The sequence below is a fragment of the Dendrobates tinctorius genome, unplaced genomic scaffold, assembly GCF_039654945.1.
Source record: "Dendrobates tinctorius isolate UK_male_01 unplaced genomic scaffold, ASM3965494v1 ptg000044l, whole genome shotgun sequence".
Classification (NCBI taxonomy): Eukaryota; Metazoa; Chordata; class Amphibia; order Anura; family Dendrobatidae; genus Dendrobates; species Dendrobates tinctorius.
Genome location: NW_027361712.1, coordinates 23,663,365 through 23,678,146, shown reverse-complemented (window position 1 = coordinate 23,678,146; position 14,782 = coordinate 23,663,365).

Below are 14,782 nucleotides of genomic sequence, written 5' to 3'. Positions count from 1 at the left end.
TGCGTCCAAAAAATCAGAATAAAAAGCGATCAAAAAATGTCACGTGCCCGAAAATGGTACCAATAAAAACTTCAACTCGTTCCGCAAAAAATAAGACCTCACATGACTCGGTGGGTCAAAATACGGAAAAATTATAGCTCTCAAAATGTGGTGATGCATAAACTATTTTTACAATAAAAAGCGTCTTTTAGCGTGTGACAGTTGCCAAAAATAAAAACTAGTAAAATAGTAAAAAATAGTAAATCAAACCCCCCCGTTATCACCCCCTTAGTTAGGGAAAAATAATAACATTTAAAAAATGTATTTATTTCCATTTTCCCATTAGGGGTAGGGCTAGGGTTAGAATTAGGGCTAGGGTAAGGGCTGAGATTAGGGCTAGAGGTGTGTTGGGGTTAGTGTTGGAGTTATAATTGGGGGGTTTCCACTGTTTGGGCACATAAGGGGCTCTCCAAATGCAACATGGCGTCTGATCTCAATTCCTGCCAATTCTGCATTGACAAATTGCAAAACAACTTTTGGGGTCCAATTTCTCCAGTTACCCTTAGGAAAATAAAAAATTGGGGGCAAAAATATCATTTTTGTGGGAAAAAATATGATTTCTTTATTTTCACGCCCGGGCGTTATAAACTTCTGTGAAGCACTTGGGGGTTCAAAGTGCTCACCACACATCTAGATAAGTTCCTTAGGGGCCTAGTTTCCAAAATGGGGTCACTTGTGGGGAGTTTCAACAATTTAGGCACATCATAGGCTCTCCAAACGCGACATGACACCCGCAGACCATTCCATCACAGTCTGCATTCCAAAACGTCACTACTTCCCTTCCGAGCCCCGACGTGTGCCCATACAGTAGTTTTCTCCCACATATGGGGTATCAGCGTACTCAGGACAAATTGGACAACAACTTTTGGGGTCCAATTTCTCCTGATACTCTTGGGAACATAAAAAATTGGGGACTAAAAGATCATGTTTGTGGAAAAAATGATTTTTTTATTTTCACACCCGGGCATTATAAACTTCTGTGAAGCCCTTGGGGGTTCAAAGTTCTCACCACACATTTAGATAAGTTCCTTGGGGGGTCTAGTTTCCAAAATGGTGTCATTTGTGGGGGGTTTCCACTGTTTTGGTACATCAGGGGCTTTCCAAACGCGACATGATGTCCGATCTCAATTCCAGACAAAAAAGTCAAATGGTGCTGCTTCCCTTCCGAGCTCTGCCATGAACCCAAATAGTCGTTTACACCCACATATGGGGTATCAGCGTACTCAGGACAAATTGCACAATAACTTTTAGGGTCCTGTTACCCTTGGGAAAATAAAAATTGGGGGTGAAAAGATCATTTTTTAATTGTACGGCTGTGAAGCCCTTGTGGGTTCGAAGTTCTCACCACATATCTAGGTAAGTTCCTTGGGGGTCTAGTTTCCAAAATGGGGTTACTTGTGGGGGGTTTCCACTGCCTAGGTTCATCAGGGGCTCTCCAAACGTGACATGGCGTCCGATCTGAATTCCAGCCAATTTTGCATTGAAAAAGTCAAACGGCGCTCCTTCCCTTCTGAGCTCTGCCATGCGCCGAAACAGTGGTTCCCCCCACATATCAGGTATCAGCGTACTCAGGAGAAATTGCACAATAACTTTTACAGTCCAATTTCTCCTGTTACCCTTGGTAAAATAAAAAAATTGGACCTGAAGTAATTTTTTTGTGAAAAAAAGTTAAACGTTCATTTTTTTTAAACATTCAAAAAATTCCCGTGAAGCACCTGAACGGTTAATAAACTCCTTGAATATGGTTCTGAGCACCTTGAGGGGTTCAGTTTTTAGAATGGTGTCACTTTTGGGTATTTTCTATCATATAGACTCTTCAAAGTGACTTCAAATGTGATGTGGTCTGTAAAAATAAAATAGTGTTGCAAAAATGAGAAATCGCTGGTCAACTTTTAACCCTTATAACTTCCAAACAAAAAAAAATTTTGGTTCCAAAATTGTGCTGATGTAAAGTAAACATATGTGAAATGTTAGTTATTAAGTTTTTTGTGTCATATCTCTGTGATTTAAGGGCATAAAAATTCAAAGTTTGAAAATTGCGAAATGTTCAAAATTTTCACCAAATTTCCATTTTTTTCACAAATAAACGCAAGTTTTTTGAATAAAATTTTACCACTAACATGAAGTACAATATGTCACGAGAAAACAATGTCAGAATCACCAGGATCCATGGAAGCGTTTCAGAGTTATTACCTAATAAAGGGACAGTGGTCAGAATTGTAAAAATTGGCCCGGTCATGAACGTGCAAACCACCCTTGGGTGATAAGGGGTTAAAAAGTGAATGGAAAATGTCATCATTGTAATTGTTCTTCATAGTTTATTTTAGTAATTTTGGGAAGAAAAAAATGTGACATTTACAGTATATTACCTCTAGAATACAGGTATATAGCAATGCATTGGTAGTGTTCATAGAGAAGTAGCACTATCTACTAGTACTGCACAATGTGCCTGTAATGAAGATGACAATTCTCTTGCACTTGGAAGTGGAGCTTGCGGCTCATTGCTACAGCTGCTGACTCCAATACATGGATTTGGGTATTTGAGTCCCAAAGTAGATCGCATTTCAAGTAAAGTGAGCTAAGAGACAAATACTGAACAAGGAGTTTGACTCAATATCATGCGCGGTGCTCACTACACAGCTAGAAGACAAGACATCACAGACACAGAGTGAAAGTTGGGACACAATATTGACATCCAGAGACAGTGGGACATATTCCCCAAATCAATACTGCCCTGCTGGATCTTTGATGGTTGAGAACTATGAACAAAGACATACTAATAGGGAATTTAGATTGTAAGCCCCATCGGGGACAGTGATGGTAATGTGTGCAAACTGTAAAGCGCTGCGGAATATGTTAGCACTATATAAAGATAAAGATTATTATTATTAACAAACATTTTTACAAACCCTCATGTACAATGTGTCATTACTATGTTATCAATAAATATATAACATAAATATATAACATATTTTCATAAATAACAACTTAGTCTTTAAATACTGAAGTTGTAGTTTACATCCACACAGCAATCATATGCAGCTGATTTTGACACCAGATTTTCAGCACACAATCCACTATTATGGTACCAGCAAAGATTTTGAGAAATCTCATCCAGATGGTGTGGAGAAAATACTCAACAAAACTTAACATGTGCTAAAGATTTAAAATCTATGATGAGCATTTTTCAAAACACAGTTCACCCTTAGCCATCTAAATCCACAGTGGAATAAGTCAATGTGGATGTACATTTGTCCAGAAATCCCATCACGCAATCCACAGTTATTTGGGCTTTGTCTAATAACTTCCATCTCATTATCAGGACAATAGTATATCCACCATATGTAACTAATAAAGACAGCAGAACATTTACTTCTAAAAACTGACACAAAAGAGAACCCAGATAGACACCATAATAATGAAATGGGTCTCTCTGCTTGCATTTTCACATTCTGCTTATCTGTTCATCAAAACAGAATAGACAAACAAAATGTGCAAACGAAAATGTTTACTTAGCTTAAATGTGCCAAGTCCTTAGTATGGTTTACACAAGGAATATACTAAAAAAAATGCATTGCATAAAGCAATGTTTCAGATTATCAGATAAGTGTATTACATTAACCCCTTCACAACATTTGGCATGTGGGGCTATATTTACATCATATGTCATGCCCCTTTCTTTGATCAGGCTTACATGCCGAGCTCGCATCTTTCCACGCAAATGACTCCGGATTTAATCAGCTATCATGTGTCCTTAACAGCCGCGAGTACAGAAGTGGTCTACCTGGGGCTGTTAATGCTCCCATCGATGTGCCCCTCATATGATAGCGGGCACCAATGCATTGTCATAACAACCAGGGGCCTGCTGAAGACTCCAGTGCCTTTCATTACAATCCTCCTATAAACGCCGGCCCAAGGCTGACATTCATAGGAAGCTGTGATTTCTGCTATATATAGAAGTGAAGCACAAGAGGACAATCACAACTTAAAGTCCTCTAAGGGAACTATTAAACGCAGTAAAAAGTTAAAGCTAAAAAAAACTTTAAACATATGAAAAAGCCCAGAAAAGTTCAAATCACACACCTTTTGCCCCAATGAAAATAAAATAATTAAAAATTACACATATTTTGTATTGCTGTGTTTGTAAAAGTCTGATCTATCAAAATATAAAATAAATTAATCCAATGGGTAAATAGCATAGTAAGAAAAAAAATTGAAATGCCAGAATTACGTTTTCTTCTTTTGGCAGCAAAACATTGTATTTACCCCAAAATGGTATCCGTAAACATGACAGCACAGGGTGCAAAAAATTAGCCCTCACATAGCCCCATATCCCGAAAAATTAAAAAACGATATTGGTCTCGGAAAACACCAACAAACGCAAAAAAAATGTTCAGACAAATATCAGATTTTTTTATCACTTAGGCTACTTTCACACTTGCGTTTTTTGCGCTGCATGCGCAGTGCAAACTCGCATAAAAAACGCATCATGCGTTTTGTATGCGTTTTCTTGTTTTTTGCGCATGGTTTGTGCAAAAAAAGCATGCGTTTTTTGCTCTGACAAGCGCACATCAGGGCTCCCATAGATTTTAATGTGTTTTGGGGTGAATTTGTGCGCATTGCGTGCACATGCGTTTTTTTGAGACAGGTCGGACGCACAAAAAATGCAACAGGATGCATTTTGTGCGCCTGGGCGCACGCTACAAAAAAACGCATGCGCATACAAACGCGTACAAACGCATGACAATGCGCACCCATGTTAAGTATAGGAAAAAAACGCATACGCATGTATGCGCAAAAACGCAGCGCAAAAAAACGCAAGTGTGAAACCAGCCTTAGGACCCCCTCTATGACCCCCTCTGATTTTTTTTTTTTTTATTATTCTAATGGGGTTCTCCCTTTTTGTATTCTGAGGTTATTTTAGTTGAAAAAAATCTTATAAAGGAGATATCTAATCTTTGAAAAAATAAAATCAGCTGAAAATGAGTATAAAACAAAAAAGAAACGCTAATTAACTCTTCTTTCCCCCAGCGATCCAGCACTGGTGCTAAGACTGTGCTGCCAGCTACCAATACTTCACAGTTGCCACTGAATTATGACAAGTGATTGAGGTAGCCGCTGGCTGCACGCTGGGAGGGCGGCCGGAGGGTCAGCACTGGATCGCTCCTAGAAAGAAGAAGTGAGTATTGTTTTTTGATTTTTAAATTTGCTGTTTTTTCCCCCAAAGACTGAATAACTCTTTAAGTCTATGATAAAGAAATAAAAATATTGGCAATTCTCCTAAGTGTATCTTTCTACATGTAACTTGGGAACAGCTGAGCTTTAGCTATGAATACTCAATTAAATCTAGAAATGGTATACATAGCAAATATTAGATCAATGTGTTTCCATTTATTCTATTTCTGATACAGCAATCTAGTAATAGTTCCCCAATAAAGAAAAATGAAAGAACTCAACAGAAAAGAGGAACTAGGAAACAGAGAGGTTTAGGACTAGCGGTAACGAAATCTGCACACTCCCTCGGTGGTGGGAAGTGAGAAATTCTACTCCACAGAATCCAAAAACGCCAACAACGCTGTACAATAATGATAGTCATAAAAACGTGACTTCTACATGAAACAGTACTGACGGTTATTGTCATGAGTTTTGTTTGCAAAAGTATCAAATGAAATCTATAGATCGAAATAACTATAGAAAACATGGATTTTTCGATGAGGATGGAGTACAATAAAATTGCATAACGGAGCACATATTGCTATAAAACTTGGCAAATTAATGAATCAATCAATTAATTTACAAACAACACCTATTTCACTGCAACTAACCATGGAACTGATAGTGGAGATTCATTGTCTGCTAAATACATACAGTTAAGAATAAGTAAAATAATAATTTAATTTCTATAGTTATTCTGATTAGTACTAAAGGGATTTAGCTAAAGGGAATGCAGCGCAAAGCGCTGACTGAAATTAAAGATTTGAAATGCTCACTATATATTATTTTGCATATTCTAAATGATTATGACTTTTTAGGCAGGGTCCTATCACATTGGATTATAATTGACCAAACCTGCGAATATTGGAAGGAGCAATATGTAAGGGGTCTCCCTGACTCCTCCGCAACATCATTTTGGAAGAAAAAAGAGCAGTTATGAATAAATTAAAACACTCAACCTTTTGTTCACATGGGAGATAAGCTACTGCCAGAGGTGTCTGCCAGTGGCTTTCTTGGCCGAGCAATCATGTGTATGAAGGGGTCATATTTACATAGTTATCACCCCAATGAACTTTCAACTGACAGCTATGAAAGGTCTATGTTTATCTTTAAACTATACTGTTGTTAGCATGGCTGGTCTGGAGCCGTAATCTCCAGGAGTGGACCCTCTGGGCCGTGGCACCGAGGGGCCCCGGGCGAGCTGCCAGGTGGAACCGACCCCTATACAGGGACCGTTAGGAGCAGGCCCAGGGGTTCGAGTACCACGGTAGCTGGTACCGAGAGGGGCGGCTCAGGATGGACTGGAGTAGGACTGTGGGACTGAAGTGTAGATGACAGAACAGAGCTGGAACACAGGAGACAGGAGTGGAGTAAGACTGTAGACTGAAATGTGCAGGGACTGAAATGTAGATGACAGGAGACAGAGCTGGAACACAGGAGACAGGAGTGGAGTAAGACTGCAGACTGGAACATGGAGAGACTGAAGTGTAGATGACAGGACAGAGCTGGAACACAGGAGACAGGAATGGAGTAAGACAGTAGATTGGAACGTGGAGGGATGGCTGGAGCAGGAACACAGGAAACAGGATTAGAGGAGGATGGAAGGACTGGAGCAGGATGGAACTGGAACACCGGAGGCAGGACTGGAGTAGGACGGAATGACTGGAGCAGGATGGAACAGGAACACCGGAGGCAGGACTGGAGTAGGACGGAAGGACTGGAGCAGGATGGAACAGGAACACTGGAGGCAGGACTGGAGTAGGACGGCAGGACTGGAGCAGGATGGAACAGGAACATCGGAGGCAGGACTGGAATAGGACGGCAGGACTGGAGCAGGATGGAACAGGAACACTGGAGGCAGGACTGGAGTAAGACGGCAGGACTGGAGCAGGATGGAACAGGAACACCGGAGGCAGGATTAGAGTAGGACGGCAGGACTGGAGCAGGATGGAACTGGAACACCGGAGGCAGGACTGGAGTAGGATGGAAGGACTGGAGCAGGATGGAACAGGAACACTGGAGGCAGGACTGGAGTAGGGCAGGGGACACGAATAGCCGGACTGCGAGGCTGCTGCAGGGAGCACACAAGAACGGGACTGTGAGACTGCAGAGAGCACACGAAGAAGCGAGGCCCAGTGTGCTAGGAAACACAACGATCAGGCGCCTCCCTCAGGGGGAAGCGGCCTGATATGCCCCTGTCTGGTCTGCGATTGGTCAGGGGGTGCTTCCGGGTCAGGGCATAGCCGGAGCACAAGAAGCAGAAGGGAGGTACGGAAGCAGCCTACGGCGCATGCGCATTGCATGCAAAGACGCCGTCGGCCGCGCGCCTGTCAGAGGTGACCGCTGTGGCTGTCGGGCGGCGAGGGGCTGTGGCGTGGGAGCGATGGCCAGGTGAGCATGCAGAGACGGCGTGATAGTACCCCCTCCCCTAAGCCGCCCTCCCCGGAGATTAGCAAGAAATCTCTTGAGGATACGAAGAGCATTGATATCCTCCCGAGGTTCCAGGATCTCTCCTCAGGACCAAAGCCCTTCCAGTCAACAAGAAAAAATGTCCTACCTCTAACCTTCTTCATGGCGATAATGTCCTCCACTTCAAAGACATCATGGGCACCCACCGGCTGAGGACCGGAATCAGGCAAGCGATTCAGCACCACAGGTTTCAGGAGAGAGACGTGGAAGGTGTTCGGGACCTGGAGCGAAGCAGGCAACCTCAATTTGTAGGCGACTTCGTTGATACATCCAAGAATTTCAAACGGACCGATGTAGCGTGGCCCCAACTTGTAGGAAGGTAGTGTCAACCGGATAAATTTGGACGAGAGCCAGACCTTGCCCCCGACACGATAGGATGGAGGATCCAATCTCTTCTTGTCGGCATAATTCTTCATCCGATCAGCGGACTTCTTGAGAGACGTGTTGGTCTCGGCCCAAATCTTGGAAAATTCGGAGGACAAAGCGTTGGCAGTGGGTAGCTCGGAGGCAGGGGTTATCGGAAGGGGAACACCAGGATGTCTGCCGAACACAATGAAAAACAGAGACTTGGCCGAGGACTCGCCAGCATGGTTGTTGTAAGCGAACTCTGCCCAGGGAAGTAAGTCAACCCAATCGTTCTGGTGGGCGTTGGAGAAATGACATAGGTACCCAGTCAACGTCTGGTTGGTACGCTCCTCCTGCCTGTTGGACTGTGGATGGTAGGCCGAGGAGAAGTCAAGGGAAACGTTCATGAGCTTACAAAGTGATCGCCAGAACGGTCCGACACAATGCGTTGAGGTAGTCCATGGAGTCTGAAGATTTGGTGGATGAAGAGTTTGGCCAGCTCCAGAGCCGAGGGGAGACCGGGCAGAGGGACGAAGTGGGCCACCTTGGAAAAACGATCCACCACCACCAAGATGACTGTGCAACCAGAAAAACAGGGTAGGTCGGTGATGAAATCCATGGCGATGTTTTCCCAAGGAACCGCAGGGACGGGCAACAGCAGCAACAAGCCGGACGGAGGTCTTCGTGGAACTTTGTTTTTTGCACAGGATGGACAAGAAGCCACAAAATCGAGTACATCTTGGCGAAGCGTGGGCCACCAGTAGTGACGCGCGATAAGATCCAGGGTCTTCTTAGACCCAGCATGGCCGGCCAGTTTGGAGGAGTGCCCCCATTGGAGGACTTTTCGCTTGAGGTTCTCAGGCACAAGCGTTTTGCCAGGAGGAAGAGCAAGCCAGTTCACTGGAGCCACTGTGATGATCCTAGTGGGGTCAATGATATGCGAGGGCTCCTCCATGGTTTCGTGTGGCTGGAAGACCCTGGACAGAGCATCAGCTTTGGTATTTTTGTTGCCGGGACGGAAACAGAGCTCAAAGTCAAATCGGGCGAAAAACAAGGACCATCTGGCCTGACGAGGGTTGAGTCTCTGGGCAGACTCGAGATAGGCCAGATTCTTGTGATCTGAGAAGATGACAAAGAGATGGACAGCTCCTTCCAGGAGGTGACGCCACTCCTCCAAGGCCAACTTGATGGCCAGAAGTTCCCGGTTGCCGACCAAGTAGTTACACTCGGATGGAGAAAAGGCCTTTGAGAAGAAGCCACAAGGGTGCAGACAACCGGAGGCGGATCTCTGGGACAATACTGCCCCGACACCTGTCGAGGAAGCGTCCACCTCGAGTACAAAAAGGTCGGTTGCTCTCTGGGTGATGCAGGACCGGAGCCATGGAGAAAGCCCGTTTTAGGGTCAGAAAGGCCTCTTCAGCCTCCAGAGGCCAATCCTTGGGAATAGTCCCTTTACGGGTGAGAGCAGAAATAGGTCTTGTGATTGCAGAAAAGTGAGAGATGAATTGCCGGTAATAATTGGCAAATCCGAGAAATCGTTGTATCACCCTTTCTTCGACGGGGCGAGGCCATTTGAGAATGGCAGACAACTTCTCGGGGTCCATCCTCAGTCCAGCGTCGGAGATAATGTATCCCAGAAATGGCAGAGAGGTCTGTTCGAAGAGACATTTCTCTATCTTCGCATACAGGCGGTTCTCCCGAAGATGCTGTAACACCAAGCGGACACTCTTTCTATGGGACGAGAGATCCGGCGAGAAGACGAGGATGTCGTCCAAGTACACGACCACACAGGAGCACAAGAGGTCCCAGAAGATCTCGTTGATGAACTCTTGAAACACTGCAGGAGCATTGCAGAGACCAAAGGGCATGACCAGGTACTCGTAATGGCCGTCTCGAGTGTTGAAAGCCGTCTTCCACTCGTCTCCAGAGCGGATACGGACCAGATTATAGGCTCCTCTGAGGTCCAGCTTAGAGAAGACCCGAGCCCCTCTGAGATGGTCAAACAACTCCGGAATGAGTGGAAGAGGGTACCTGTTCTTGATGGTAATATCATTCAAGCCCCAATAGTCAATGCACAGTCGTAGAGTTCCGTCCTTCTTTTTGACGAAGAAAAATCCGGCTCCCGCGGGCGACGAGGATTTCCGTATAAAGCCTTTAGCGAGGTTCTCCTGGACATACTCGGACATGGCTGTGGTCTCAGCGGGAGACAGGGGGTAGATTCTGCCCCTTGGGGGGGTTGAACCGGGAACAAGTTCAATTGGGCAATCAAAAGGCCGGTGTGGAGGAAGGACCTCCGCTTCCTTCTTATCAAAGACATCGGCGTAGGAACTGTAGGCTGGAGGGAGACCCGGAAGGTCTGGGGGTGGCCGAGGAGCGGCCGCCAGGTGGACAGGAGTCAGACAGCGAGCTTGGCACGGGTGCCCCCAGCGGAGTATCTCCCCAGAAGACCAGTCGAGGACAGGCTGATGAGTCCTTAACCATGGGAGACCGAGTAAAATGGCGTGGGAGAGCTTAGGCAAAACGTAAAAGGCAATCTTCTCTCGATGTAAGGCACCGACTTGCAACTCCACTTCTTCAGTGACCAAGGTGATGGTCACCTGTAGCGGTTTACCATCCACCGCAGCAATCTGGAGAGGGTTAGATAGAGCAACCACGGGAATTTGGTATTTGTTCACTTCGTCAGGCGAAATGAAGTTACCTGCCGAGCCTGAATCGACGTAGACCACCTAGGACCCACGTCTCTTCCCTGAAAGCAAAAGAACAGATATAGTAAGAGGTTGAGAGGGATTATCATCACCTAGGGAGGCCTCTCTTACCTGACCTAGGCGGAGGAGTTTCCCTGTCTCTTAGGACAGGTGCGGAAATAGTGTGATGAACCTCCGCAATAAAGGCACAGACTTTGTGCCCGCCTCTCTTGCTGACGCAACTCGGCCAACCTGAGGCAGTCTATCTGCATGGACTCGACCGAGGAGGAAGAAGGGGACCCGGCCGAACGAGGACTGGCAGAATGGGTGAGAAGGGGAGCTGGCCTGGTGGACCTCCTGTCTCTCACTGACTCCCGAGCGTGCTCCTGGATGCGTAGGTCAATGCGGGTAGCCAGCGAGATAAGGCCCTCTAAGGTGGTCGGGGTATCTCGACCTGCGAGTTCATCTTTTATTCTGCCTGAAAGACCGCGCCAGAACACTCCTACCAAAGCCGTGTTATTCCAGCCGAGCTCGGAGGAGATAGTGCGAAAGCGGATAGCATACTGTCCGACCGTGAGAGAACCCTGATGTAGGTTAAAGAGTGACTCGGTGAGAGCAGCTAACTGACCCGGCTCATTGAAGACCCTGCGAAAAGTATCCAGGAAAACCGGAAGACTTGAGCCAACAGGATCGTCACGTTCCCAGAGAGGATTCAACCAGGACAGGGCCTCTCCCTCCAGATGGGACATAATAAAGGCTACTTTGGCCCGGTCAGAGGGATATTGCTGCGGCAACAATTCAAAGTGGAGGCTACACTGATTTAAGAACCCCCTGCAGAGCTTGGGATTCCAAGTGAAGTGAGGCGGTTTGGCGAGGCGGGGCGTCGGGAGAGCTGTAGGAGCGGAGGGAGGAGTCGGAGTTGCGGCGGCAGACTGGAGGACCGACAAGCGGCTATCAAAGGAGGCCATGTAAGACAAAATATGGGCTTGAGTATCCTGTTGCTGGCCCAGCTCCTGTTGAAGACTGGCCAGTTGATTGGCAGTTCCAGGATCGGCCACCTGCAGGACCGACAAACGGGTGTCCATAGACTTCATGACAGACATAATGCGTCTCTGATTCTCCCACAGGAAGAGTAACTCTTTCTGGGTAGCAGCAGTAGTACCGGCGGAGTCCATGGCCTGATCGTACTGTTAGCGTGGCTGGTCTGGAGCCGGAATCTCCAGGAGTGGACCCTCTGGGCCATGGCACAAGGGGCCCCGGGCGAGCTGCCAGGTGGAACCGACCCCTATACAGGGAGCGGGGGTTCGAGTACTACAGTAGCCGGTACCGAGAGGGCGGCTCAGGATGGACTGGAGTAGGACTGTGGGACTGAAGTGTTGATGACAGAACAGAGCTGGAACACAGGAGACAGGAGTGGAGTAAGACTGTAGACTGGAACATGGAGGGACTGATGTGTAGATGACAGGACAGAGCTGGAACACAGGAGACAGGAATGGAGTAAGACAGTAGACTGGAACGTGGAGGGATGGCTGGAGCAGGAACACAGGAGACAGGATTAGAGGAGGACGGAAGGACTGGAGCAGGATGGAACTGGAACACCGGAGGCAGGACTGGAGTAGGACGGAAGGACTGGAGCAGGATGGAACAGGAACACCGGAGGCAGGACTGGAGTAGGATGGAAGGACTGGAGCAGGATGGAACAGGAACACCAGAGGCAGGACTGAAGTAGGACGGCAGGACTGGAGCAGGATGGAACAGGAACACCGGAGGCAGGACTGGAGTAGGACGGCAGTACTGGAGCAGGATGGAACAGGAACACTGGAGGCAGGACTGGAGTAGGACGGCAGGACTGGAGCAGGATGGAACAAGAACACCAGAGGCAGGACAGGAGTAGGACGGCAGGACTGGAGCAGGATGGAACTGTAACACCGGAGGCAGGACTGGAGTAGGACGGAAGGACTGTAGCAGGATGCAACAGGAACACCGGAGGCAGGACTGGAGTAGGACGGAAGGACTGGAGCAGGATGGAACAGGAACACTGGAGGCAGGACTGGAGTAGGGCAGGGGACACGGATAGCCGGACTGCAAGGCTGCTGCAGGGAGCACACAAGAACGGGACTGTAAGACTGCAGAAAGCACACGAAGAAGCGAGGCCCAGTGTGCTAGGAAACACAACGATCAGGCGCCTCCCTCAAGAGGAAGCGGCCTGATATGCCCCTGTCTGGTCTGCCATTGGTCAGGGGGTGCTTCCGGGTAGAGCATAGCCAGAGCACAAGAAGCAGAAGGGAGGCGTGGCCGCGGCCTATGGCGCATGCGCATTGCATGCAAAGACGCCGTCGGCCGCGCGCCTGTCAGAGGTTACCACCGTGGCTGTCGGGCGGCGAGGGGCTGCGGCGTGGGAGCGATGGCCGAGTGAGTATGCAGAGACGGTGTGACAACTGTCATGACATTTAATAAATAGTCCAACGTGAAAAAGTTGGGTCCTCTGGGAGCTGTATACCACCGCCATACTCAAGTGGAATTTATTTATTTTCCTCACTTATATACCTCCATTAAATTCCACATCGCTTTACAGACATTATCGGCACTGTCCTGACCGGGGCTCATAATTTAGATTCCCTATCTGTATATCTCTGGAGTGTAGGAGGAAAGTGGAGAACCCTGAGGAAACCTACACAAACACGGGGAGAACATACAAACTCCTTGCAGATGTTTTCTTTTGGTAGATATGAACTCAAGATCCCACCGCTGCAAAGCAACACTGCTAACCACTGAACCACCCAGCCAAGGCAAACTTTTCACAATTGTCTAAAGAGCAAACCATAATATTCAATAGTATGGCAAATCGGCTTAATCCTTTATGGGCCCTTGTATAAATCACACATTTCATGTTTAGCGTAAATAAAATGCACAACCATGCAGATATTACACGTGTTAATAGATTCTTTTAGCAAAATAAAACAATTTTGTTCTCTGGAGAATAAATATTACAAAGGAATGGATAGATGTAGTAGTATTACCCCCTGCTATTGCACATTCACATTGGGTGGTTCCTTCACCAGCCATTCACTTTGTACTTGTACCCCTTCTAGCAACAATTATTGTAACCAAAATCCTTTCCTTCAGCATCTCATTAAAGGTTGTTCACTTTTTGTCATGTAACAGATTTAATCTAAACAAATCATTAAAAAAAATCTTCAGAATATCTTTTCACAATTAATTTATACACATATATACTGTATATATATATATATTTATATATATATATATATATATATATATATATATATATATAAATGAGTGACATCACTTCATTTCGCTTATTATGCCTTCTTCAACATTTCCATGTAAATTGTAGCTGCCTTTCTGTTTAACTTTCATTGTTTAGTTTATAGACCGACAATCAGGCATATTAGATATATTATGAAATAGGATTTTTTTTTAAATAAATACAATTTATAATTTTTGCAGTCTATTTTGCCAAAAATAGCACAGTACCCTGTACTTCCACACTACCATTACCATAATGTTCCTATTATTAAATGCTGTCATCATGCTGCTGGTTTTATCTCAAGAGTTCAACTTTTTGTTCATGTGATCACAGGAACTAATGCCAAAATAATGGGGGTCAAAATGGCTATTTCTCATGCCAATGTAGACAAATATGGTTGTTACCATTAAAAATAAAAGGATTCAGTCTTGCAACTCACTCATGAGTTACAATTTTAATCTTTCTCAAATGATGGAGTTAGGAGATAAACTTGCCGAAGACAAGAAATATCTACAGTTTTAGGGTGGAAATTCTGTCTAGATCTTGGAGGACTACGAGCAGATATGGCACTGCTGGGAAAACCTGTCTACTCTAAAGCTGGAGTCACACATAGCGACTCACCAGCGATCCCGACAACGATATCAACGTGTCAAGATCGCTGATGAGTCACTACATGATCGCTGGTGAGCTGTCAAACAGACAGCTTCACCAGCGATCAGCACAGCAACGCCGAGCGCGCGGCGTCGCTGTGTACGTTAGT